At 46.7% G+C, this 27,669-nt stretch overlaps 1 long non-coding RNA gene across 1 annotated transcript; it reads right to left on the reverse strand.

The window, feature by feature from the left end:
- Window positions 1-638: 638 nt before the first annotated feature.
- On the reverse strand, window positions 639-27,669 carry LOC104652923 (uncharacterized). Its single transcript, XR_746218.2, has 5 exons — window positions 27,473-27,669; window positions 22,194-22,278; window positions 15,072-15,169; window positions 3,290-3,462; window positions 639-3,176 (listed from the first exon to the last, which is right to left on the reverse strand). It is a non-coding gene; the product is annotated as an uncharacterized LOC104652923 (long non-coding RNA).

The raw sequence follows: 27,669 nt of genomic DNA on the forward strand, positions 1-27,669 counted from the left end.
GTGAGTCCATTAAACCTTTTTCCTTTATACATTACCCAGTCACCGTTATTTCTTTATAGCAGTGTGAGAACAGATACAATACAAGAAAGAAATACAACAGAACCAACACAAGAAAGAAAGGAAAAAAACAGAAAATCAAAAGAGCAAAGAAGCTTAATCTACATTTAAACTTGCCTTGGGATTCCATGGGCAAGTGCAGGACTAGATGGATTTCTAATCAGGGTGCAAGAAAATCACGGCTGGGAGGAGTCTGGGAAGTAAAGCCTAGCCCAGCAGAAAAGTCAGCTGCTTTGGGACATGCCGGAGGGTGAGCGAAAGGGTGCGCTAATGCTGGGGTCTGTGCTAACCTATTAGGGCTCAGCACTGAGTAATGCCGGGAGCCCAATGGTCAGGGGCCAGTCAAGACTATGGTGATTAGAGTTGAAGATAGACCTGCTCAAGGCTCCAGGAGACCCAGGAGGAAGCTGCCAGCCTCCTCAAAGGCCAGGACTGGAACTGGCATACTGTTACTTCTCCTCCTCCTCCTCCTCCTCCTCCTCCTCCTCCTCCTCCTCCTCCTCCTCCTCCTCCTCCTCCTCCTCCTCCTCCTCCTCCTTCTCCTCCTCCTCCTCCTTTTTCTTTTCTTTTCTTTCTTCCTTTTTTTTTTTTGAGATAGAGTTTCGCTCTTGTTGCCCACGCTGGAGTGCAATGGCATGATCTCGGCTCACCGCAAACTCTGCCTCTTGGGTTCAAGAGATTCTTCTGCCTCAGCCCCCCAAATAGCTGGGATTACAGGCATGCGCCACCACACCTCGCTAATTTTGTATTTTCTCCATGTTGGTTAAGCTGGTCTTGAACTCCTAACCACAGGTGATCCACCTGCTTCAGCTTCCCGAAGTGCTGGGATTACAGGCTGAGCCACTGCTCCCGGCTGCCTTCTTCTTCTTTTTTTCTTTTTTAAAAATAGAGTCTCACTCTGTCGCCCAGGCTGGGGTGCAGTGGCTATTCACGGCCTCAGTCACAGCACAGTACAGCCTCAAATTCCTGGATTCAAGCCATCCTGTAGCTGGACCTACAGGTGTGTGCCACTGCACTCTGGAATTTCTGTCATATTCTATTGGCCAAAGCGGTCACAGGCCAGCCCAGAGTCAAGAGGAGTGGTAATAGACCCCGTTTCTTGATGGAGGGAACGTCAGAGTTCTTGGCCATCTTTATCCGCCCACGTGTGCTACTATAAAAGTCTCCCTCTCGGTCCTTTCTCTCCCCTGTTTCCCTATTTCCAGCAGCTCACCTGCAGCCTTCGTCTTCCTCTCATTGCTTTAAGCACAGCCCCCTCACCTGGTCCCTGTCTTTGAACTCTCAGTCCCCAGCACAGTTACCCCATTCCAGAGCCCACACTTTTTCCTGCCCCTCCACAGGCCCCTCGGACTCTCCTCTGTCATTGGCTGTTTCTTGGCTAACGCTTTCCCTCCCCCCGCACTTTCCAAGGCAGCTCTTCCCACGAAGAATGCTCAGCTCCCTCCCTGCTCTCCACCATGGCTTCTGGACTATGCACAAAACAGGACACAGTGGGAACGAAACTGTTGTACTTAGTCTCTCAATCCAAGTGGAGGCTGAGGCTAGAGACACAATTAATCAGTCAATGAACATTTGTAAACTGGAATGTTCAGTCCGGTGGGGAGACCACATAGCAGATCACCAGTATATGGTGTGTGGCCAGCAGGTATGAACGGAGTACGAGGTTGCACCGAACAGAGAGCTCCCTGAGGGCAGGGTCCAAGCCTTGTTTATTCGTGCTCTTAGAGCCCAGCACGATGCTGAACAAATATTAAATGAGCGTATAAATGAATGAATGATTGCACACCTACCACAAATATAAAATTGCTTCTAGAAAGCCGGCTTCTCTTGAATTAGATTAATTGGAATTCACATGAGTCATATAAAAGTCCCTGGAGGAGGCCGGGCATGGTGACTCATGCTAGTAATCCTAGTACTTTTGAAGGCCAAGGTGGGAGAATTGTTTGGGCCTAGGAGTTTGAGACTAGCCTGGGCCACAGGCTAGTCTCTACAAAAAATAAAAAATAAAAAAATAGCTGGGTGTGGTGGCATGCACCTGCAGTCGCAGCTACTCAGGAGGCTGAGGCAGGAGGATTGCTTGAGCCTGGAGTGGGGTCAAGGCTGCAGTGAACTGAGATCACATCGCTGCATTCTAGCCTGGGAAGCAGAGCAAGACTCAGCCTCAAAAAGAAAAAAAAAAAAAAAATGGAAAAAAAAGAAAAAACCAAAGAAGTCTCTGGAGGGCACTGGGATTAAGGATTAAGATTCTTCTTTAAAAATCTTTGCCATCTGGCCATCTGCTTTTCCTGGCTTCTCCCCATCCTGAATGATGAAATGATGATGTTCATAAATCCAGAACTTTTTTTTTTTTAGATGGAGTTTCACGCTTGTTACCCAGGCTGGAGTGCGATGGTGCAGTCTCGGCTCACTGCAACCTCCACCTCCTGGGTTCAAGCAGTTCTCGGGCCTCAGTCTAGCAAATAACATGCCATCACACCTGGCTAATTTTTGTATTTTTAGCAGAGACAGGGTTTCACCATGTTGGCCAGGCTGGTCTCGAACTCCTGACCTTAGGCAATCCACCCACCTCAGCTTCCCAAAGTCCTGGGATTACAGGCATGAGCTGCCATGCCTAGCCCAGAATTTTCTAAACTAACTCAGGATCTGACTCACAGCCTCTTCCTTATCATGCATCCCCTGCCTTCAGTCTTGATAATTCAATATCTAAGTATGGCTGTCTCTTTTCTAGTCCGAGCTAACAGTCCTTGACCTCCGCCTGCTTTCTGTGCATATCCTGCGCCAGCTCTGCCTTCCAGCCTCATTGCTCAGGATTCCTTTTTCTACCCTATGCTATCAAACCAGAAGCTCCTCTTCCCCTGTGCTATTGTACCTGCTGCATGGACACCATCCCCAGGAGCCAAACTCCTTCATCAAGCTCGTACTGATTCACCCAACTCTGTGTGATCTCTTCTTTCCTGAAAATTGCAGAAGATCTTAGCAGTCCTTCTCTCACGGAGTTTGTCACAGTCTGCCTTCTGGACAAATGTGTCCTTGTCTCATCTTTCCTACTTTGATGTAGGTTTTCATGGAGAGGAGACTCTGCCGTACTCACTTTTTGTCACACTCTGTCATAATGGCACCTAGCACGGAACAGGGGACATATGTTATTTTGTCTTCACAGCATCACATCTTTTAAAGAAACTTCTACTTCTATATGACCCAGGGGGGCTGTGGGTCACGGTGCCCATCTCACCTTCACAGAGCTTCACAGAAGATGCAGCCCCTGGCCTCAGAGATGGCTGCAGGGATGGGCACGTGACCTCCATACACAGAGAAAGAGCTCTCTTCGTAAGACCGGAGGTCGAAAGGATGACGTAAGCTGGGGTTGCTTGGGGCTGCCTCTCTGCGCCACGTGGAAGGAGACACCTAACAGGAGAGGATGAGACCCACCTTAAGAGAGGCAGAGATGGAAAGAACAATGGCTAATATCTTGGGGTGCTGCTTTTGTATCAGACCCTGCTCTAGGCATACTGTGTGGACGATCTAATTTATTCCTCACGAGAATCCTAAGAGATGATTCTATTATTATACCCATTTTGCAGACAAGGAAACAGGGACACTGAGAAGTTAAGCAGCTCATCTAAAATCACCCAGCTAGTTAGGTGGTGGAGCTTGGATTGGAACGCAGGCTGCGGGACTCCCAAAACATTCAAGCTATGCTATGCATGCCACGCTGCCTTATGTATGAGCCCAGATGAACATAAATGGGAGCGAGATGGATTTCCTCATTTATGAGCAAGTTCAAGAGAGAGCTGACGGTATCTTTTGAGCTCCTGGATCTAGCTGTGCCTGGAGTCAGCTGACTCATGTGCTTTTTAGTCAAATAAGCCAATGCATTCCCCGATTTGCTTAAAATAGTTGTATCCATCACTTGCGACCTCCTGGGTTCATTGTGGAAGAATGTGACTAAGTGATAAGGCACTACTTCTGGGTTTGCCTCCTGGCACTACCCCTTACTTACCACCCAAACTTGGACAAATGACTTGACCTCTCAGGCCGGTGGAGGGAAGTGACTTGGCCTCTCAGGGCTGAGGGGACGGCGACTGGAGATGAGATTACATGTAAATGCACTTAACACTCTGCCAACACAATGTAAGCACTCAATCATGCGTGGATTCCCTTTCCCTATGTGGAGGAGCTGTTCAATAAGCATTTGCTGAATTGAATTACATCCTCCAGAGGCTACCGGATGCTGCCTGAGCTTGCAAGCAGCTGGAGCTACAGAGTCTCCAGTCCGGGGAGCAGCTCAGCTGAGGGGGCGCCTAACAGCTCTATTTGGCCATTGGAAGGAGAAAGAAAAAAAGATTTTACCCTTCTCCTGTCTCCCCGACAGCTTCATCCTCTCTGACTTCTAGATTTTTTCCAACAGAGAAAACAATGTCTGCCTGCTGGATTCCTTCAGATCCCGCTTTCCTCCTCCTTACAGTTGCCCTCTAGAGTCACCCACTAACTCGGTCCTATTGATTCACTAATTTTTCTCAGTCCTGCTCTCTGCCTCTCGCCCCTCCCTGTGATGCCATTGTTCAGACCTTCAGCAGCTTCTAGATATTTGCAATGGCTTCCTCGCTGACCTCCCTTCAGCCTGCCAGCCCGCGTGCAGCCCAAAACACCCACGTTAAAGGTGACCACATCACTCTTCACCTGAAAGCGGCCTTGGCCTGCAGGGCAGTGAGCCAACCCTTGGCAGACACACAAGGCCCTCCTCGGCCCCACCGGCCCCTGCCCGAATTTCCAGGACAGCCTCCCGCTTTGCTTTTCCATGTCTTGGTCCTGCCGCCACCCGCCTCCCCCTGCCAACTCTTACTCATCTGCTAAGACTGTGCTCCATTTGCTTTTTTTTTTTTCCCTCTTGGAAACACTCATGGAATTCCCACCCCCACTCTGCGGGCCAAGCGCTCCTCCTCTGTACATAATTCCGTCTTACTATTTTATAGGGATAGGATCACTATGCACTTGTTTTGAGGACTCTGAGGCCAAGAGTGAGGCCCTGCTCATGTCTGTAACCCTTGCACCCCATAGAGTGCCTGGCACCCAGAGGCCCTCACCTGCAGGCATCACGAAAGCTCCGTGTGGGACTAGAGAGGGGAACGAAGAGATTGCATTTCTTGCACACCAAACTCATGATCCTCGTGCATTCCCGCACCCTGGCTGAGTTCCTTCATCCCTACACTGGGGCCAATGCTTCTGTTAATGGCAAACACAGTGGCCTTAGGGTTTCATTGTTGGGGAAAGAGGGGGCAGTTTCTCGCCAGCCCATAAAGTGATGACGGATCCCACTTCCTCACTTAACGAGGTGAGAAATTCCACTAGTGGAGGAAAAGGAAAAGAGAATTTTCTCTGGGGTCCTGGGTGGTTATAGATTGTTCATGTAATTCTCTGTATAGTTTTACATGCATCATACATGAACAGGTAACCTTTGGCTGCCTTAAAATAGCCCCATCTCAGTTTTTAAAAGGATACGATTATTTCATCACATCTAAATATAGGGCCAAGAGTCTGTGCTGCTGCATAACTTAGGCAAATACATGCAAATCTCTTGCAGACTGGGGACCCGATCACATCACCGAGTTAGTAATTCTCAGGCCTCTGTGCCCCTCCTTTCTCATGCTGGCGTCCTTGAACTACAGGACTCTGGTTGATCTGCTGGGCTAGTGACTCCGGCCGGCCTACGGCTCAGGGCTGCTGTGGGGGTCCGAGGAGAGACAGGGCAGTGAGAGGGCCGTGCACAGGGACGGGCAGCCCTGTGGCATGCAGGAGGTGGGGCCAGGAGGGTGCTGAGCTTCGGTCGTCGTGGGAGGTCACACCCGCAAGCCTCCAGCTGCTCTGCTGGGAGTGCTGGGGTTTCGTTCCTCTCTCATTCTCATTTTTCCCCTTCTCGAATCTGTTTCCCATTAAAAAGAAATGTGTTCTCGTCTTGGCCTTCTGCTTGGCTCCCTGAGCGGTGCCTGGCCAGGCTCTGAGAACCAGGCTGCGTTTGCTCCTTTTTAAGGCACCCACTAATTCAAACCAAGCAAGTGGGAGGCAGACTGGCCCGTGGGGCCACCCCCACCCCCCACCCTGGCCTTTCTCCATGGATGGAAAATTTGGCCTCAGCCTGCCCTTGTGACTGGAAAAAGCGGGGTCAGCTCATCAAAGCAGAACAAGGCTGTTAGCTGGCTTTCCTCTTTCAGAGGGTTACGTTAAGAAGGCGTGGCTCAGGGATGGGGTAACTGGCCCTGGCTGGCCCCAGCCAGAGAGTTGTGGGGGGTGGGGTTGCTTAAGCAGGCCGATGCCTGCCAGGGCCAGGGAGAGCTTTATGAGAGGGCGGTGAGAGGCTGGGGAGGTGGGAGAGCGGTAGCTACGAAAGGAAAATGTGTGGAGGTGACATGGTCTCTAGGTTGCGCCAGGCCAAGAGAGAAGTCCAGAGAGAAGTGGATGTTCTAGTCAGGCTTGCTGTCCTGGGGGAGATGCTGGGGTCCAGCCCACTGCTGCCTCCTCTTCTCTTGCTCCCTGGGCTGAGGGAGCCGAAGGCGCCGTGCCACTGTGAGGACGAGGATCTGTATCTGTGAGGGGCTGCTGGGGAGTCCAGCTCTTTCTCAGCGGCTGAAGCGGGCTGTCTCTTTTCCAAGGGGCAGCTGCCATGCCACCACAGGAAAATCCGGCTTGCCATTTTGGATACTCAGATTTTCTCGCAGTGTGAGGGGGCTGGGGATGTGGCCCAGGAAGGTGCCCCTGGGAGGGGGGGGAAAGGAAAGGAGACTGGATAGGAGTCAGCTGAATTGGGGGCCTCGGAGGCTGGGGTGGGAGGGAGGGAAGGGTGTGTCAAAGCTCAGTCTCCAAAAGCTGAGGAAGAAGAGCATGACGGGAGGGTGTTTCCAGCCTCCTCGCCCACTCCAGCACAGGGTCCTGTCTCCGTCCAGATGCTGGAAGCCTTTCCACGTTCCTGCGCTAGAGATCTGAGCCTTTTCAGGAATGAATTCTGGGAAGTAAGTCCTGGCTTTGTGCACAGGAGACACACAGAAACAATGACATAGCAGGCATGTTTACAGCCCCTAAACACACACCCACTCCTCCTTCCTTTACAATGAAACTCATATCTCAGCAAGGCATCCGATCCTTGGCTCAGGACTACACTTCCCAGCTTCCTGTGAGGTGAGCTGTGGCCTTGTGGTGGAGTTTTAGCCAATGGGGTCTGAGTGGAAGGGAGAGTGCCACTTCTGGGAAGTTCCCGGAAGACAGAGGCATATGCTCCACCTTCCTGCACCCTTTTTACTGACCGGACTGTGGATGTGATGGCAGGAGCTGGAGCAGTCATCTTATTTTACTGTAAGATAGAGTCTTGCTCTGTCGCCCAGGCTGGAATGCAGTGGAGTGATCTCAGCTCACTGCAACCTCTGCCTCCTGGGTTCAAGTGATTCTCCTGCCTCAGCCTCCTGACTAGCTGAGACTACAGGCACCCACCATCATGCCTGGCTAATTTTTGTGTTTTCAGTAGCGATGGGGTTTCACCATGTTGACCAGGCTGGTCTCCAACTCCTGACCTCAGGTGATCCACCTGCCTTGGTCCACAAACTGCAGAGCCACCGTGCCCGGCCTTATTTATTTATTTTTAATTTCATTTCTCTTTTTGAGACAGGGGCCCTCCCTGTCCCCCAGGCTGGAGTGCAGTGATACAATCAGCCTCAAACTCCTGGGCTTAAGCGACTCTTCAGCCTCAGCCTCCCTAGTAGCAGGGACAGTTACCCAGTAAGTCAGCAGGATGGCTGTCCCGACTCTAAATATCCTAGACCCAGGCCCAACTCCTTTTTCCTCGCTGTCTTCAATTCAGGCAAGGTCAGGTGGTTGAGACCAAGTCCAGGCACCTGCCCTCGAGCCTCTCATTGTCTCTGTCACACACCAGGTGATGGGTGATGCACATACAAAGGACCCACACCTATGAGCCTACTCGGGTTAAGACATAACTCCACCCACCCCAGCTCTGGAGGGAAGTAAAGCAATACAGTAATTCATGTGGAGTAGGAGTGGCGAGCCACTTCCTGCTGGCTGTGGTAGCCAGTTGTTTATAACGGTCTGTGCTCTGTCTGTCCCCTCACCCTTCCCTCCCACTCAGGAATGCCTATTGCAATGCAAGGAAGTCAGAGTGACATTATTAAGGATATAGCCCTGAGTCATCTCTTATTTATTTATTTATTTTGAGACAGGGTCTCACTCCACTTCCCGGGCTGGAGTACAATGGTGTGATCTCAGCTCACTGCAACCTCTGCCTCCCGGGCTTAAGCAATCCTCCCGCCTCAGCCTCCCAAGTAGCTGGGACTACAGCTGTGTACCACCACACGCAGCTAATTTTTATTTTGTAGAGACAGGGTCTCACCATGTTGGCCAGGCTGGTCTCGAACTCCTGAGCGTAAGCTATTCACCCACCTCAGCCTCACAAAGTGTTGGGATTACAGGCGTGAGCTGCCGCACCCAGCTCTAATTTATTTTTAAAAGGTTGATTGCTCCAGAAGCTTTTGGAGCGTTCTTAGCAACGGCAAATCTCTTTCTTCACCCTCACACCTGACTGGGGTAGGCCTGGTTGTCATGGCATCACTGGGGAGAGCCACGACCTGAGGGACTGCCTAGTGATGAGTCAAGCCTCCAGCTGGCCAGCTTTCCATTCTGTGGTCTGCAGCACCACAGGGCAGGGACAAGGGAGCACCAATTCTTCAGTATGGACAGAACTTTGACGTCATCAGAAGGGACGTCTGCTGGTTTTGCCTCCCCAAGCACCCCTTCTGCTTTTTTCTTGCTTTCCCTTCTGGGGTGCCTGTTACCCCTTGCATTTGACTAACGTCTGCCCTCTCCAAAGATTAGGCATGTGACACAATCCGACTAGAGAGTGTCTCTCCTGAGATCCCAGGGTTGTAGGACTGGCAACAAGATAGCTAGCAGTTAGGGCTGAGCGCTCTTGACCTGTGAATTCTTACTCGTCTGAATTCTGAGCAGGGTTTACACAACAAATACATTAGAACAAGCTCAAAGTTAGCCCTAAAATACTGTCGTTTTCTCTTGATTTTAATATACATTCTTGAAGAGGTGAGAGAAGGCTTGCGCTATCCCTAATAGGTAGGAAATTGTATGTTGCCTGCATGATAGCTGTGGCCTGGGGCTCTGTCCTTCCTACGCATGGCTGTCCAAATCTCCCTGTCCTCTCGGGAGCTCCCCAGTAACCAGAGCAGCCACCTTATACAACACTGGGGTACTATCCACATGTTGTCCCTAGAGTTCTACAAAGAGATAGCCCTCCTATCAATTCCCGGGTGTGGCTTGTAGCCCAACTCAGTTTCTTAGGGTTAAAAGCAAGGACCTGAAACTGGAAAATGTGGCCATCACATAGCACTGCTTTCAAATCATCCAGAAACCAGATATTCCCTTTTCCCTTAAAGTGCCCCAGGAATAGGGTCACTAGCCTAGTAAATAGAAATACAGGATACCCAATTACATGTGAATTTTAGATAAACACAAATGAATACTTTTTTTAGTATCATTATGTCCCATGTAATATTTGGGCATCCTGTATTGTATCTGGCAGCCCAACTCAGGGAAAAAAGTGATGTCTCATCTCTTGGGGTTGACTTAAAAACACTCACCCTCCTTTACCCTATTCGGCTGTCCTTCTCCCCCACAAGCAAATGGCTTCGCAAGAGTGGACATATTAGTCACCAGATGCTTGGAGCAAGTGCAGACACCAGACACAGATGGACCAATCAGGGCCACTTCCTAGGAATTTTTCAAACAATCAGTAAGAAAGAATTAAGTGCTCTCAGGTGCTGGAGGTGGAGACATTAAGCTCAGGGACTGGGGGCAGCCTTGATTTCCAACACATGGACAGGACTGGCCTCTACTGAGAGAGAATGAGGTAGACGGGCAGGCAGAAGCAGAGAGTGCTGACAGTGTTCAAATACTAAATTCCAGTTGTTCTTGAGGGGCTCCTTGGCTTTGCCTTTTTTTTTTTTTTTTTTTCTTTTTTTGAGACTGAGTCTCACTGTGTCACCAGGCTGGAGTGCAGTGGTATGATCTTGGCTCACTGCAACCTCCATCTTCAGGGTTCAAGCAATTCTCCTGCCTCAGCCTCCCAAGTAGCTGGGATTGCCGGTGCACACCACGATGACCAGCTAATCTTTGTATTTTTAGTAGAGATGGGGTTTCACCGTGTTGGTCAGGCTGGTCTCAAACGCCTGACCTCAAGTGATCCATCCTCCTCAGCCTCCTAAAGTGCTGGGATTACAGGTGTGAGCCGCCACGCCCAGCCTGCCATGTTTTCATAAACTAAAAATAAAATCCCAAGCCCCACAATCAATTAAATGGACTCCCTCTTTGCCAAGGTGACCCCAGAAAACCTGAAAAACTGAGTTGTTGGCCATGAGGGGAGGAAGGTCAGGTACACCTCAATGCCCTCTCCCTTTGGGAGTTTAGGCACAACTGGCCAGCGTTAACGTTAAAACAGAGATTATAAGACTAACAAAATGGTACTGGGCGCCACGGCTCCTGCCTGTAATCCCAGCACTTTGGGAGGCCGAGGCAGGCGGATCACAAGGTCAGGAGTTTGAGAGACCAATCTGGCCAACATGGTGAAACCCTGTCTCTACTAAAAATACAAACAATTAGCTGGATGTGGTGGTGTGTGCCTGTAATCCTAGCTACTTGAGAGGCTGAGGCAGGAGAATCCTATGAACCCGGGAGGTGGAAGTTTCAGTGAGTCGAGATTGCACCATTGCACTCCAGCCTGGGCAAAAGTCCAAGACTCCATGTCAAAAAAAAAGCTTAACAAAATGGACTCTTCTTGACAATAAGATACCGAATTATAAGCAGGACCTAAGGCCATGCCAGACAAGTCATAATTCACATTCCCCTACAGGTCACTGCAACCCAGTGTGCTGATTAATAGAATTCCTTATCTTAAAACATTCCTTTCGGCTGGGCACGATGATGGCTCATGCCTGTAATCTCAGCACTTTGGGAGGCTGAGGTGGGCGGATCATGAGGTCAGGAGTTTGAGACCAGCCTGACCAACATGGTGAAACCCAGTCTGTACTAAAAATACAAAAATTAGCTGGGCATGGTGGCACATGCCTGTAATCCCAGCTACTAGGGAGGCTGAGGCATGAGAATCATGTTAACCCCGGGAGACAGAGGTTGCAGTGAGCTGAGATTGAGCCACTGCACTCCAGCCTGGCAACAGAGCAAGACTTCATCTAAAAAAAAAAAAAAATCCTTTCTGTTGACTCCAGAGTTGTAAACAGAGCTTTACTCCTTTAGCCAATGACAAATTAAAGGATTATAACCTATAGATTATAGATTTCTTAATCTAGAATTATATAATCTATAATCGATATAATCCTATTATATCATCTATAACGTATATAATCTAGATTATATAATCTATAATCTAGAATTTGTAAGCTGTAAGCTCCTCCACTTCAAGATATCCTGCCTTTGCAGACTGAACCAATGTATACCTTCCATGTATTGATTTATGCCTTCAAGTCCTGCCTCCCTAAAATGTATCAAACCAAACTGCAGGCCGGACTTGGTGGCTCACGCCTGTAATCCCAGCACTTTGAGATGCTGAGGCGGGCGGATCACCAGGTCAAGAGATCGAGACCATCCTGGCCAACATGGTGAAACCTCGTCTTTACTAAAAATGCAAAAATTAGCTGGATGTGATAGTGCACGCCTGTAGTCCCAGCTACTCAGAAGGTGAGGCAGGAGAATCGCTTGAACCTGGGAGGTGGAGGTTGCAGTGAACCAAGATTGCACCACTGCACTCCAGCCTGTCAACAGAGCGAGACTCCATCTCAAAAACAACAACGATAGCAAAAAGGAACAAAAAAACCCTGTAATCCAACTGCTTCTGGCATACTGTCTCAGGACCTCTTGAGATTGTGTTCCTGGGCCATGTTCATTCATATTGGCTCAGAGTAAAATATTTAGAGTTTGGTTTTGGATTAACATTTTGATTATTTATGCTTTTTCAGTTTACATGAACTATTAAGTTCTTTGTGCCCAAAGGCTGAAACCAAATACAAGTTGCAACATTTATTTTAGCGTATTGGAGTCAGCTGTTAAGTTTCTGGTCCCAAGATAGGAGTAGGAGCAGTGTCTTACTCATCTGGGTTTCCTCAGCATCTCACCCAGAAACTGGCATAAAGTAGGAGCTCAATCATGGCTTCAATAAATTAACAAATATCTCCCTGGGCATGGAGATGAGCAATGTAGTACACATTTGACCGATTGATTTTTTCATTTTTAAATAATGATTTTATTTCTTTTAAATTATTTTTGTAGAGACAAGGTCTTGCTGTGTTGCCAAGGCTGGTCTTGAACTCCTGGCCTCAAGTGATCCTCCCACCTTGGCCTCCCAAAATGCTGGGATTACAGGCGTGAGCCACCATGCCCAGCCATGCTTAACAGAAACTCACCAAACATCAGGAACCTTTTCTACCAGTTCACTGGAAAATTTTGACACTTAGAGAATCTCTCACCCCGTAGCTGGCCTGAATGGAAGGCAAGGTTGTGGTTGGGTCACATGCTTTTGCCCAGGTAGGAAAGTAATGAAGCCTTTATGATAAGGATCATGGTTGCCGAAACAACCATGGTTGCTTCAAAAGTAGCTTCCTTGCATTCTGCAGAGTATTTTTTTTTTAACTTTATTTTATTTTATTTTATTTCATTTTTGAGATGGAGTCTTGCTCTGTTGCCCAGGCTGGAGTGCAGTGACTCCATCTCGGCTCATTGCAACCTCCGCCTCCCAGGTTCAAGCAACTCTCCTGCCTCAGCCTCCTGAGTAGCTGGGACTACAAGCGTGTGCCACCATGTCCGGCTAATTGTTGTATTTTTAGTGCAGACTGGGTTTCACCATGTTGCTCAGTCTGGTCTCGATCTCCTCACCTCGTGATCCGCCTGCCTTAGCCTCCCAAAGTGCTGGAATTACAGGCGTAAGTCACTGTGCCTGGCCTAAAATTTTTATTTTTAATTATTTCTTAGAGACAGGGTCTCACTCTGTTGCTCAGGCTAGAGTGCAGTGACATGACTATATCTCACTGCATCCTTGAACTCCTGGGCTCAAGTGATCCTCCTGCCTCAGCCTTCCAAGTGCCTGGGACCACAGGCACATACCACTACACCCAGCTCATTTTCAAGTTTTTTTTCTAGAGACAGTGTTCTGCTATGCTATCTAAGCTAGTCTTGAACTCCCAGGCTCAAGGGGTTCCTCTGCCTCAGCTTCTCAAAGCGCTGGAATTACAGGTGTGAACCACTGCACCCGGCCTCTACAGTTGTTTTGATTTCCTTTCTAAACAGATGAGAATGGAATATGAGCAACTCTAGTCGGGTCCACCTAAAGAGGTTCTGGGGGAGATGGCACTGTCTCTCTTTGTCTATATCCAGGACAGCTCCTGGAGAGCAGTGGGGAAGCATAGGAAAGGGTCCCTGCCAGGTTTGCCCAAGGTGGTGTTGTCAGGAACAGTGGAACTTGGTTGAGCGTGGTGGCTCATGCCTGTAATTCCAGCACTTTGGAAGGCTGAGCTGAGTGGATCTCCTGAGGTCACGAGTTCAAGACCAGCCTGGCTGACATGGTGAAACCCCATCTCTACTAAAAATACAAAAATTCGTTGGGCATGGTTGTGGGCTCCTGTAATCCCAGCTACTTGGGAAGCTGAAGCAGGAGAATCGCTTGAACCCAGGAGGAGGAGGTTGCTGTGAGCCAAGATCATGCCACTGCTATCCAGCCTGGGCAACAAGAACAAAACTCCATCTCAAAAAAAAAAAAAAAAGAACAGTGGCCTTGAGTTCCTGCATGTCCTGGCTGGCCTTTGTCCCTTCATCCCCGTTGCCCTGGCTCAGTATTCTCAAAAGCCCGGAATATAGTTGCCTTCTAGTCTCAGGATATACCAGAGGGGGTCACCTGAATACACAGCACTACCCCTCCCCCCACCCCCCTCAAGACTTTCAGGAAGGAGGAGTCAGCTCTCAGTGGGACTGCCAACCTGTCTGAAAGGAGACGACAGCAAGCACTGCAACATCCCTTAAGAGTGTCGCTCCCAAACGACGGCGAGACTGACAGCTCGCTCGCTCTCTCTGCCAGCGGAAGAATGAACTGCTATCGCCCTCTGCACTTGAGGAACTCCATCACCTGTAAATTATGTGTGTCAACCATTGGAGTCCGAGGAGAATTTCAGAGCTGCGAGAATTTGTTTGTATTTTCGGAATCTATAACCCTCTTTTTGTTAGACCAATTTGCCAATACAAAAGGATGGCCTAACATGCAATTATGGAGAGAGGAAACACAACAAGCAAACCGAAGCTTTTGCAGCATCAAAGCGAACATTGTCTTCGGCAAAATGTAAAGAGATGTGGGGAGCTGAAGTCTGCTGGGAAGGTTCTGCTATTAAGGGGTTTGTCAGCTGATCCCCGAGGCCCCTTTTGGCTCTGACGTTCTGGAGAATTAGAATCTTTCCTACATTTGTCGTTTTCTCTGTCCTTTTATCACATTTGTTTATTTCACTAGCTTTGTTTCTTCTTCTGTTTTTTTTCTTAGATGGAGTCTCACTCCAGCCCACGCCAGAGTGCCATGACACGATCTTGGCTCACTGTAACCTCTGCCTTGTGGGTTCAAGAGATTCTCCTGCCTCAGCCTCCAGAGTAGCTGGGATCACAGGTGCCCACCACCAGGGTCAGCTAATTTTTTTTGTATTTTAGTAGAGATGGGGTTTCACCATGTTGGCCAGGCTGGTCTTGAACTCCTGACCTCGTGATTTCCCTGCCTCAGCCTCCCAAAGTGCTGGGATTATAGGCGTGAGCCACTGCACCTTGCCAGCTTTGTTTCTTCTATGCTCATCACATTTGCATGCTGATTTTTCTAACAATGATGAGGAAAGTCTCTCTCTGAATGGAAATTTTAGCACAATGGGTGGACAGTTGTGATTTGCAGAAATGGTTCCTCACAGCTATCTTACCTGCATGAGTGTTATTCCTGCTGGGACTTCCTAGGGAGCGTGTCTTCTTGTCTTTTGTTCCTTGGAATAATAACCTGACCGTTTACTGACCTGTTGACCTAAAAATAAAATCCATGTCACTTCTTTCTCATTAATAATGGGCCAACTGTTATGCTATGAGATCCAAATATGTTATCTCATTTAAAATTCATATATATACATATATATATGGAGTCTTACTCTGTTGCCCAGGCTGGAGTGTAGTGGTGCCATCTTGGCTCACTGCAACCTCCGTCTCTTGGGTTCAAGTGATCTTTGTGCCTCAGCCTCCTGAGATTACAGGCGTCCACCACCACACCCAGCTAATTTTTTCGTATTTTTAGTAGAGATGGACTTTCACCATATTGGCCAGGCTGGTCTCAAATTCCTGACCTTAAGTGATTGGCCCGCTTTGGCCTCTCAAAGTGCTGGGATTATAGATATGAGCCACCATACCCAGCCTCATTTAAGATTCTTTACAATCCTGTTGGGAGATATTATTCTCATGGGACAGATGAAGCAAGTGAGTCCTATTGAGATTAAGAAACTTGATGCTGTCACACAGCTGGTAAGTGGCCAAGCCAGGGTTGGGATAAGAACTTTCCTAACTCCAGAATCTTTCTTTTTTCTTTTTCTTTCTTTCTTTTCTTTTCCTTTTTTTTGGGGGGGGTGGGGGGGAGGACAGGGTTTTGATCTGTGGCCCAGGATGCAGAGCAGAGGCTGCTCCTTTCAGCCTTGACCTCCTGGGCTCAAGTGATCCTCCCTCCTCAGCCTCAACATGTAGCTGGGGCCACAAGCATGGGCCATCACACCCAGCTCAGAATCTTTTTTTTTTTTTTTTTTTTTTTGAGGCGGAGTTTTGCTCTTGTTACCCAGGCTGGAGTGCAATGGCACGATCTCGGCTCACTGCAACTTCCGCCTCCTGGGTTCAGGCAATTCTCCTGCCTCAGCCTCCTGAGTAGCTGGGATTACAGGCACGCACCACCATGCCCAGCTAATTTTTTGTATTTTTAGTAGTGACGGGGTTTCACCATGTTGACCAGAAGGTCTCAATCTCTTGACCTCATGATCCACCCGCCTCGGCCTCCCAAAGTGCTGGGATTACAGGCTTGAGCCACTGCGCCCGGCCTCCAGCTCAGAATCTTAATGAGTTTGTATAAATGGTTCCTTTCCCTAAACTGTTAATATCATCCTCTTTCTCTTCCTTCAAGGTATTTCAGAGTCTATGTTTTCCAGTGCAGGGGATCTTCATTTGGGTTTGCAGAAGAGCTGCAGGGAATCAGTAAGCCCCCCGAAATTGTACACACCTGTTATGTGTAGCTATCTGTATACATGTTTCTGAACGAGGTACCATCACTTTCATCACATTCTCAAATGGTTATTGGACTCTGAGTGTCGGTGTGAGGTGGCTCATTCCAAGGATCTCAAGCTTCAAGTTTTAGGACAAGGGTTCCCAAATGTGAGTATGCATTAGGCTTACCCAGGAAGCTTGTTAAAATGCAAATGTTCTGTCTCACCCCATTGACTTATTTGGTAGATCTGGGGCCAGACCAGGAATCTGCATTTTAATAAGCACCTCAGTTGAATATGATACCATAAATCTACGACACGTGCCTCCTTAAGAGAAGGGATTATTCTCCATAATAACTTACTCAATAGTCTTTATTCAGCTTCTTGGTGACCCCGGATTCTTGAGTTACCCCACCACTTAACTGTACTGATTTCCTTGAAATGAATCCAGACATTTTTCCACTTCTCCTATGACAGATTCTTGACCCTGTTAGTAGTGACTGTCAGGGTTTTGCTCCACAGAAAGAGAAAATCAGCCAGGCGCAGTGGCTCATGTATGTGATCCAATCACTTTGGGAGGTTGAGTCGGGAGGATTGCTTGAGCCCAGGAGTTCGAGATCAGCCTGGGTAACATAGGGAGACACCCCAACTCTACAAAATGATAATCATAACAACAATAATAATAAATAAGAAAGAGAAAATTCAAAATATCAGGACAAATCAAAAGGAATTGCAGCAAATTCTCCCTAATGGGAAATACTCAAATTGCTGGATACTCCAGGACTGATGCCATCAAAACATACTACCTACTCAGTATTAATTCTCACTCTGCCCCCAGCAGAGGATTTTTGTTTATTTGTTTTTAGAGACAAGGTCTCACTGTGTTGCTGGTCTGGTCTTGAATTCCTGGGCTCAAGTGGTCCTTGAACCTCAGCCTCCCAAGTAGCTGGGACTACAGGTAAGGGCTGCTATGCCTGGCCTGGCAGAAGGTTTCTAAGATGATTGTCCTTGTCCCCTTCCTACTCTTCATTGACGTAGTTAGGATAGCTGGAGTTTTAAAAACTGGATGCCTCTCTTGGGCTTTCATGGAGGAGTCTCTTGGGTAGGCGAGTGGTTCTCTGCTTAGAGGCTTCATAAAGTGGCTTCACCCTGGTGAGTCCACTGGGGACTAGGAAGGAACCTCAGCCTTGCAGCTTCCTAAACCTTCATGGCAGGTATGTGGGTCATTTTTTCTGCCATGCTCAGGTTATCCTAACCCCCTTTGTCAACAGGAAGCTGGTGGGATAGGAAACCCTGTGATGCTTGTCATTGTGTTTTAGATCAGACATGATTAGTGTGGCCACCTGACTCAATGCTAGGTCCATTAAATTGTCTCTTGGGTTTTAAAATGAGGAGACTCAGAGACCCTAAACTGTCTGGAACTGGAAAATTATGTGAATTCAGGTCTGAGGCAGATATGTCTGGTTTTATAAGCAAACAGAATAGAAAAAGTCTATTTGGGAGTAGTACTGGGAGAGACACAGAGAAGTTGCCAGTTCCCGTTTTATTTTCTGTGCTCAGTTTTTGTTTTGTTTTATTTTGTTTCTGAGAGGGAGTCTTACCCTGTTGCCCAGTCTGGAGTGCAGTGGTGCAATTTTGGCTCACTGCAATCTCCACCTTCTGGGTACAAGTGATTCTCTTGCCTCAGCCTCCAGAGTAGCTGGGAGTGCCTGCTACCATGCCCAGCTAATTTCTGTATTTTTAGCAGTGATGGGGTTTCACCATGCTGGCCAGGCTGGCCTTGAACTCTTGACGTCAAGTGATCTGCCTGCCTTGGCCTCCCAAAGTGCTGGGATTATAGGTGTAAGCAACCATGCTCGGCCTCAAATGAATTTTATTTCTTTTTTTTTTTTAAAGTTTTCTATTTTTTTTTACATACAGTCTCACTCTGTCATCCAGGCTGGAGTGCGGTGGTGCGATCTTGGCCCACTGCAATCTCCACCTCCCAGGTTCAAGCGATTCTCCCATCTTAGCCTCCTGAGTAGCTGGGATCACAGGTACGTGCCACCATGCTCAGTAATTTTTTGTATATTTAGTAAAGATGGGGTTTCACCATGTTGACCAGGCTGGTTTTGAACTCCTGACCTCAAATGATCCACCCACCTCAGCCTCCCAAAGTGCTGGGATTACAGGCAGGAGCCACCACGCCTCGCCCAAATGATTCTTTGCTACGGCACTTCCCACACTTTTCCACTGCTGATAGAAAATTCTAATACTTGCATGTAACAAATATTCCTATGGTATAAGCACACTTGTACCATTCATGGTACCACATTTGAGGAGTTTCACTTTACTAAGACGTAAAATAGGATAAGGAAAAAGGTTTGTGATGAGTAGACTGCCAGAGAAAATACGAAGTAGGCTGTGGAGTTGAGATAGAATATGGGTTCGTGCTAAGGTGGAATGTGGGTGTGAAGATTCGCACCTTCCAGGACAGGTAACTGGTGGCCCTCGGTACAAGACAACTCAGGCTCTGGGAACCTAGACACAACCTGGCTCACTGAGGTCAAAGCTTTGGGGACTCTGGCTGCAAAACTCTAGACTGACTGTGGTTCATTCTTGCAGCCTTGTGTCCTAGAGCACATCAAAAAAGGGAAGAACGCCAGACTGGGTTACCCAGTTGCAAGCATTTAAGGCAATTATGTAGTTAATCCCTTTGTGGGACGCCCTTTTAGCTCTGCCAGTATCAACTCTCAGAGCTGCGAGAGACCGCAGTGAGAAATTATGAATTCATCTTGCCAGACAGCAACAGTTGACTTCGCTGCCATGCCCTTTCTTTGGCTCAAGTTAATGCCTTAATTAGAAAAGAGAGATTCCTGGCTGGACACGGTGGCTCAAGCCTGTAATCCCAGCACTTTGGGAGGCAGAGGCGGGAAGATCATGTGAGCCCAGTTCAGGATCAGCCTGGGCAACGTGGTAAGACCCCATCTATACCAAAAAACATAAAACAAAAACAAACCCAGCTATGCATAGTGGCACACACACTCCTGTGGTTCCAGCTACTCAGGTGGCTGAGGCGGGAGGATTGGATTGCTTGAGCCCAGGAGGTCAAGGCTGCAGTAAGCCATGTTCCTGCCTCTGCATTCCTGCCTGGGTGGCAGAGCAAGACCTTGTCTTAAAAAAAAAAAAAAAAAAAGAAAAAAAAGAAAAAAAAAGACAGAGAGAGAGAGAGAGAGAGAGAGAGAGAGAGAGAGAGAGACCCTGATAACTAAACATGTGCATAACTGAGAAATAAGGAACCCAGCCCCTCCAAAGCACTCCCCACTACATACCCTACAAACAACGTCAGATGTGTTACACCATAAAATGCATGATTTGGGCCAGGCAAGGTGGTTCACACTTGTAATCCCAGCACTTTGGGAGGCCAAGAGTGGTGAATCATGAAGTCAGGAGTTCAAGACCAGCATGACCAAAATGGTGAAACCTCGATTCTTCTAAAAATACAAAAATCAGCTGGGTGTGGTGGCTGGTGCCTGTAACCCCAGCTACTGTGGAGGCTGAGGCAGAAAATTGCTTGAACGTGGGAGGCAGAGGCTTCAGTGAGCCGAGATTGTGCCACTGTACTCCAGCCTGGGTGATAGAGTGAGACTCCAACTCAAAAAACAAACAAACAAACAAAAAAACCAACAAACAAAAAAACCCCACATTTTTTGATTTGGGCAGGAATGTAGAGAGGTCAGAGTGTCAGACTTGGGAACAAACATGACAAAGGAGACACAGCCCATTTTTTTCCCCCTAAAGTAGTATGGGAAGTAGAAAAGTTCCTTTTAAAGTTTCCTTTCTTGCTAAAGAATAAGTGTGCTAATAACTTTGTTAAGCCCTATTCTATGTAGCTGTTAGACATGCCATGCTTACAGGCACGTAGTACATTCTATGTCCTTGTACTTTAACCAAGATTATCTGTGCTGGACATGCTGGTAGGCATGCCCCAGCTCTCCATTGCTTTTACCTGTTTAGAAAACTTTTAAGTTGTTAGCCAATCGGGTTTTAGTTTAAGTTTGTGAGGTCTGGCTCCAGCCAACGGAGATCAGACACAGCAGTAAGGACAACCCCAAATGCGTAAAGGATAAATTTATCTGCTTTTCCTTTGTTCATTGTACTCTCGTGGCATGATGGCTAGTGAGGGTACCCTTACTGCAGTCCAGGAAGTAAAAATTGCGTTGCTGAAAGATCCTTTGTCTCAGTGCTAATTTTTCTTTGCAGCACTGAGCATCTATTTCCAACACAGAGTAAGTAAGAAAAAAAAGGTAGAGTTGATTGTAGCCCAAGTTGCTGCTAAGCAGAAGAGACCTTGGAGAAGTGGTCACCGAAGACCAAGGATGATGCTGTTTCTAAATAACTGGCAGGTTATTTGCTGCTTATAACCAATAGAATTCCTTAAAATAAAATTCACAAACAGCCCACCAGGTCTCTACGGAAAGAAGATGCCCTGCGTTTGATTCAAATGAACATGTCGAGGAGTCTTACCTCTGTGTCAGCTGCCAGGCACCAAGCAAAAGTGCACGGCCACGTTCTGGAAGCAGAGCATCAATTTATTCATGTACAAGGTGAAATTCTATGCTAGACTTTAAAATTTGGGGAAGACAATGTACAAGAATAGCCAAGAAGCCTGGGCGCAGTGGCTCATACCTGTCATTCCAGCACTCTGGGAGGAAGAGGTAGACAGATCACCTGAGGTCGGGAGTTCGAGACCAGCCTGGCCAACGTGGTGAAACTCTGTCTCTACTGAAAATACAAAAATTAGCTGAGCATGGTGGTGCATGCCTGTAGTCCCAGCTACTTGGGAGGGTGAGGTAGGCGAATTGCTTAAACTTGGGAGGCGGAGATTACAGTGAGCTGAGATCATGCCACTGCACTCCAGCCTGGGCAACAGAGCAAGATTCTGTGTCAAAAAAAAAAAAAAATAGCCAAGAGACAGAAGCATAATGACAGACGACCTCAAAACACACCATAAAGTTTCAGTAATTAAAATAGTATGGTATTAGCATAGGAATAAATAAATCAATGAAACAAACAGAGTCCAGAAACTATGTAAATGGAAACTTAGTAAATGATCATGGTGGAGCTGGGTGTGGTGGCTCACACCTGTAATCCCAGTACTTTGGGAGGCCGAGGTGGATGGATCATGAGGTGAAGAGAGCAAGACCATCCTGGCCAATGTGGTGAAACCTCATCTCTACTAAAAATACAAAAATTATCTGGGAATCGTGGCACGCCTATAGTCCCAGCTACTCGGGAGGCTGAGGCAGGAGAATCGCTTGAACCTGGGAGACAGAAGTTGCAGTGAGCCAAGATCACGCCACTGCACTCCAGCCTGGCGACAGAGTGGGCCTCTGTCTCAAAGAAAAAAAAAATTACTATGGTGGCATTTTAAATTATTGGGGATGAGGTATTGTAATTATTAGATATTAATTTGAAAATAAAATAAACTTAGATTTATACCTTACGTCATATCTAAAACTAAAATTCCAGATGAGTAAAAGATCTAAACGTAAAGAAAAAAAAACAAAATAAAATAAGGCAATATTTAAAATAGCATTAAAGTAGGCAAAGGTTTTTAAACAGTAAGCCATGAATGCCAGAGCCATGAAAGAAAAGATGATCAGATTTGAGAGTATGGAAATGTTACACTTCTTTCTGAAGAAATACATTACAAACAAAATCAAAAGGCAAGTAGCAGACTGAAATAAAATACCACTTGGAACATATAATCAATTACTATTAATTTCTACAAACTAGAAGAAAAACAGTATAGCCAGGGGCAGTGGCTCATACCTGTAATTCCATCACTTGGGGATGCCAAAGCAGGCAGATTGCTTGATTTCAGGAGTTTGAGATTAGCCTAGGCAACACCCAGTCTCTATGAAAAAATACAAAAAATTAGCCAGGCATGGTGGCTGACATGCACCGGTAGTTCCAACTACTCAGAAGGCTGAGGCAGAAGGATTGCTTGATTCCAGCAGGTTGAGGCTGCAGTGAGCAGCGATTGCACCACTGCACTCCAGCCTGGGTGACAAAGTGAGATCCTCTCTCTCTCTCTCTCTCTCTCAAAACAAACAAACAAACAAACAAAAGTCTAATTATTTTATTCTATTTTATTTTATTTTTGAGACAGAGTTTTGCTCTTGCCACCCAGATAGTAGTGCAATGGCACGATCTAGGCTCACTGCAATCTCCTTCTCCCAGGTTGAAGTGATTCTCCTGCCTCAGCCTCCTGAGTAGCTGGGATTACAGGCACCTGTCACCATGCCTGGCTAATTTTTGTATTTTTAGTAGAGATGGGGTTTCACCATGTTGGCCAGGCTGGTCTCGAACTCCTAACCTCAGGTGATCTGCTCACCTTGTCCTCCCAAAGTGTTGGGATTACAAGTGTGAGCCACCACGCCTGGCCCATCTAATCATTTAAAAAGGTAATTTATAACAGAATACAAACAATTTGGAAATACAACATACCAGCAAAATAAAATAAGACTGACTTACTACTTTCTACCCATCACGCGGGCTAAAGTTAAAATGCAAAATAACACATCATCAAGGCTTCTGGGAAACGGGGATGCACGTATATCTTTTTTTTACACTATCCTGTCTCCAGATGCACATATATCCTTGATAGGGGTAGAAATCTAAATTTATACCAAGGTTTTTGGAAGGCAGTGTGTAGTATCTATTCCATTTTCATTCAATTTCCAGGAATTTATTCTACAGAAAAACTTACACATGTACAGTAATGAGTAATGTATAGGTACAGGAATGTCTCCTTTAGCAACTTATAAGAACAATGACAAAAAAATTAATATAAAACTCGATAATTTCCTATTTCCATTTCTTTCTTTGAACAAAGTACAATCGATTAAGTTTACGCTCAACAAATTACAATTCTGTCTTTCAGAAATTACATCCAATTTACTTTGATTGGAGTCTAAGGCATTTCCAAACTCTTTAGTCATACTTTCCAGAAAATATCTCAGTTTATTCCCACATTCACTGTGTATGAGTTTTACTATTTTAATCATCAGAGGGCAATCTTATTTTCTAGCACTCATGTACTAGCAATTAGAAAACGGGTAAAAAGCCATGTGGGTTCAGTGTTATCAGCTTTCCCTTCCCACTTTCGAGTCTAAAGGGCTGTTGCTCTTACGGACTCATGGCCAGATTGTCCAGGCAGAGGGATCCTGAATGCAAGGTGTGGAGGTGGGGGATGCAGAGGAACAGGGAACCAAAACAGGAGTTACTAGTAAGTGCTCGTCATCCTCAAAAGCAGTAAATCACACTGTCGGCTATTGTACTCCCCAGGAGACATTTGTTCGTACATGAGGACATTTCAAGTTGTCACAACTAAGAGGCTATTATTGGAATCTAGTTGGCAGAGGCCAGGGATGCTGATAAGTATCCTGCAATACACAGAACAACCCCCACAACAAAGAATTATCCAACCCAGAATAACAGTAGTAGTAAGATTGATGACTGATAGAGGGTGATACAAAGCACCTTACATGGATTACTTTATTAGTAGTTGCAATGACTTTATGAGGTAGGAACAATAGAAAATCTCCTAATAGACTTCCACTAAATCAACTCACTAATTAAATTAGCAGATGTTCTCTGCTTCTGCCATAACACATATGAAGTGATGTTTTTGGTCACGAAATGTACAAGGAAATGTTTACTGTCTAAGGTGCCTGTGCACTGACGCTTCGTCACTGGAGCTGTACCTACCAAGTCACTTTTAGTAATGGACCTTGTAGTATTTTATTGTTGTAATTATGTATTTTAGACACATGTTACATAAATCAGAGTTTACCAATCTTTTTTTTTTTTTTCTTTTTGAGACAGAGTCTCACTCTGTTGCCCAGGATGGAGTTCAGTGGTGTGATCTTGGCTCACTGCAACCTGTGCCTCCCGGGTTCGAGCAATTCTCCTGCCTCAGCCTCCTGCATAGCTGAGATTACAGGTATGCACCATCATGCCTGGCTAATTTTTGTATTTTAGTAGAGATGGGGTTTCCCTATGTTGGTCAGGCTGGTCTGGAACTCCTGACCTCAGGTGATCCACCCACTTCAGCTTCCCAAAGTGCTAGGATTACAGGCGTGAGCCACCGCGCCTGACCCCAAGTTTCCCAATCTTGGCACTGTCATAAATGAATTAAATGTTTCTATGATAGCATAGTCTCATGTGGCAGAGACTGGTTATGTCCTCACAAACCTGTCTCCTCGAATTCCTGGACACAGAGTTAGACTACATTTCCCAGAACCCTTTGCATTGGATGGGACTATGTTTCTACTTTTCTCACCAAGGGAACGTGGGCAGAAGTGGTATGTTTCCACTTCTTATAAGAGCAAGTGTGTCTTCATCATTTTCCCCCTCTTTCTTTCCCCTTCTTCTCACTTGATACATTCAAAAGTGGTAACCTTGAAAGTCACATATAGAAGACTGCAGAGCCAAAAATGAAGGGCCTGCACATCCCTGAATCATGCTTGCAGGAGAGCCACTCACCAATTAGGAGCACCTGCTTTGGTCTCTGTGTGAATAAGAAACTCATATTGTTCTTGAATTGCTATGCATTTCTGGGTTTGATTGTTAAAGCATTTAGTGTTTTCCTAAAGAATACAACTGGGTTGACAGAATTGGAAATACTTGTAAAAGTGAGTCCCTCAAAAACCACAGTTAAATTAAGTGTGGAGGCTGGGCACGGTGGTTCACACCTGTAATCCCAGTACTTTGGGAGGCCGAGGTGGGCAGAACACCTGAGATCAGGAGTTTGAGACCAGCCTGGCCAACATGGTAAAACCCTGTCTCTACTAAAAATACAAAAAAAAATTGACATGTGGTGGTGGCTGCCTGTAATCCCGGCTACTCGGGAGGCTGAGGGAGAAGAATCGCTTGAACCCGGGAGGCGGAGATTGAGTGAGCTGAGATCGTGCCACTGCACTCCAGCCTGGGCAACAGAGGGAGATTCCATCCCAAAAAAGAAAGAAAGAAAGAAACAAACAAACAAAAAATTAGGTGTGGGAGAGGCAATGGTAAAATATTGTGAACAAAGTCATAAATATCTAAAAGAATGCTATAATTCAATTTATTTTTAAGGGTCTTTAAGCTCTGGCTTCATTTTGAGGAAATCATTGACCAAGCATTGCTGACATGGAAGGAAGTCATCTTGGAATCTAATCAGCAAACCTCAATGGCCCAGCATTACATCAAAAGATTGACCTATATTCATGTGCATTTAGCTTTTTAAAGTTGAAACTAAATGTTTAAAGTAAATACATATCATTTTTTTGGTCATGTCTGGCTTTAGCTAATTTTTACAAATAACCTACTTACCACTAGTCCCGATCCCATTGAATGAGATAACTTCTAGAGTTCTTCCACTTTACAAGTGAGGAAACTGGGGCTCTAGCAGATATGACGACTTTCCCAAATCACGTGGCTAGCAGGTGGCCCAGCCAGAATTTACCTCTAGGCTCCCACTTCTCCACTGTCACTCATGGTGTCTTTTCTTCCTCTTGGGAGCTCTGGGGATGCTGAGCCAAAGGCCATGATCTCTGTGTCTGATGGAGAAGCCAGTTCTGGCTTCCAGAGGCTTGTGACAAAAAAATGAGTAGCAAGTACTCCCTGGAATTTGCTCATTTGGCAAATACTTTAGTTTTTAGGAGTACTTAACTGCATAAAATATACAGCCAAGAAGCACAGACCCCAGCTGTACGTCAGTCCTGCTCAGAGATCCCACTGCAGGCTCCACTTCAATGCAATGGGTGTCTCCATCCCTGCTGTGCTGTAGCCACCAGTCCTTGGGAAATGCTCCGGATCTCAGGCTCCGTCTCACTGTCACAGGACTTTCTTTGTGGTTCACAAACACATTAAGCACATTATCTTGTTTAAGTCTCTCAACCACCCTGCAAGTTAGGCAGGGCATATTTCACTTCATTTTCCAGAACATTGAAGCTGAGAGGGATTTTCTGAAGTCCCATGGCTACTATGTGGCAGGGTTAGAAAGGAAATATCAACACAGGTCTTGTATTTCCCAGTTCCGTATTCCTTCTGCCATACCACGTGAACTCTGCCACCACATCAAATCTTGTCACCCTACCACCTGTGAGCCTTCAGCAGAGGCAGCTTGGTGCCCTGGTGAGAGAAAGTCTTTGGCGGTGGCCAGTCCTGGTTTGAGCCTGGGCTCTGACTCTTATCAGCCTGAGCTTCATCTTTTACGTGGAAGAGAATAAACATATCGACTCATTCATGAATGGTGAAGACTGTGTACATATTTGGTAAAAGGCACGTTTGCAGTGCTCGGAGTAAATGGCTCAGAGTAAATGTTCCATCAGTGCTCACCCCCCACCCATCTGCTCTTTACAATATGTACTGTACCTGTTTCCACCTGAGTGCTGGTGTCTGTGCCTGTACCTGCTCCTGCACCTTACATTCTACCCTTACCGCTGACTAAATGCTGGGCCTATTCTGCCTGGCTGGAAGCTTCCCGAGAGCAGGGACTATCTCTCCTTCATGACAAATGCTGTGAGATGGCTTCTGTTTTTGACCAGGAACCAGGAGATCTGGATTCCAGTCTTGTGTTACTTTCTTCCTCTGAGCCTCAATTTCCCCTGTGTAAAGTGAGGGAGTTTGACTAGATGATCTCTAAGGCCCTTTTGAATGATTATGTTTCCTGATTTCGAGATCTCTCACATCAGACTGGAAGCTCCCTGAAGCTAGAGGAACAGTGGCTGCCTCAGCCCTGGATATTTCCACCTCAGAAAGGGCTCTGCGTAGTCACAAGCCTTTAAGTGCACAGCACTGTGTGCCAAGCATGGTGCTACCATCTTGGAAGAGATACAAGGAACAGAAAACAACTCTTCCCCCGAGGAGTCCCGCCTGCCGGCCTTATTGAGGAGACAACACAAACACACATAAAAAAGCTAATGATCCTAGCTCAAGCCCTGGGTGTTTCTCCACTGGAGAAATACAAACAACCTCCTAACAGACCTTCTTGCTTCTCATATCTCTTCTCGCCAGTTCATGATCTCAGCTATACAGAGTCTAAAACCGATCAGATCACTCACCTGCCTCAAAGCCTTCCACGGCCCCGTCTGTCTTTCCAGCGACAATCTGAACTCATCAGCATGATTACCAAACCCTTCGCTATCAGGCCTCTGCTGTCTTGGCAGGGTTCCAGTGATGATCGCTTTTCACTGGCAACCTGGACTCTGGGTATCTGGCACCACCTCCCCCACCATCTCAGCCCTCACCTCTACCCACT

Source organism: Saimiri boliviensis, chromosome 14 (genome assembly GCF_048565385.1).
Source record: "Saimiri boliviensis isolate mSaiBol1 chromosome 14, mSaiBol1.pri, whole genome shotgun sequence".
Classification (NCBI taxonomy): domain Eukaryota; kingdom Metazoa; phylum Chordata; class Mammalia; order Primates; family Cebidae; genus Saimiri; species Saimiri boliviensis.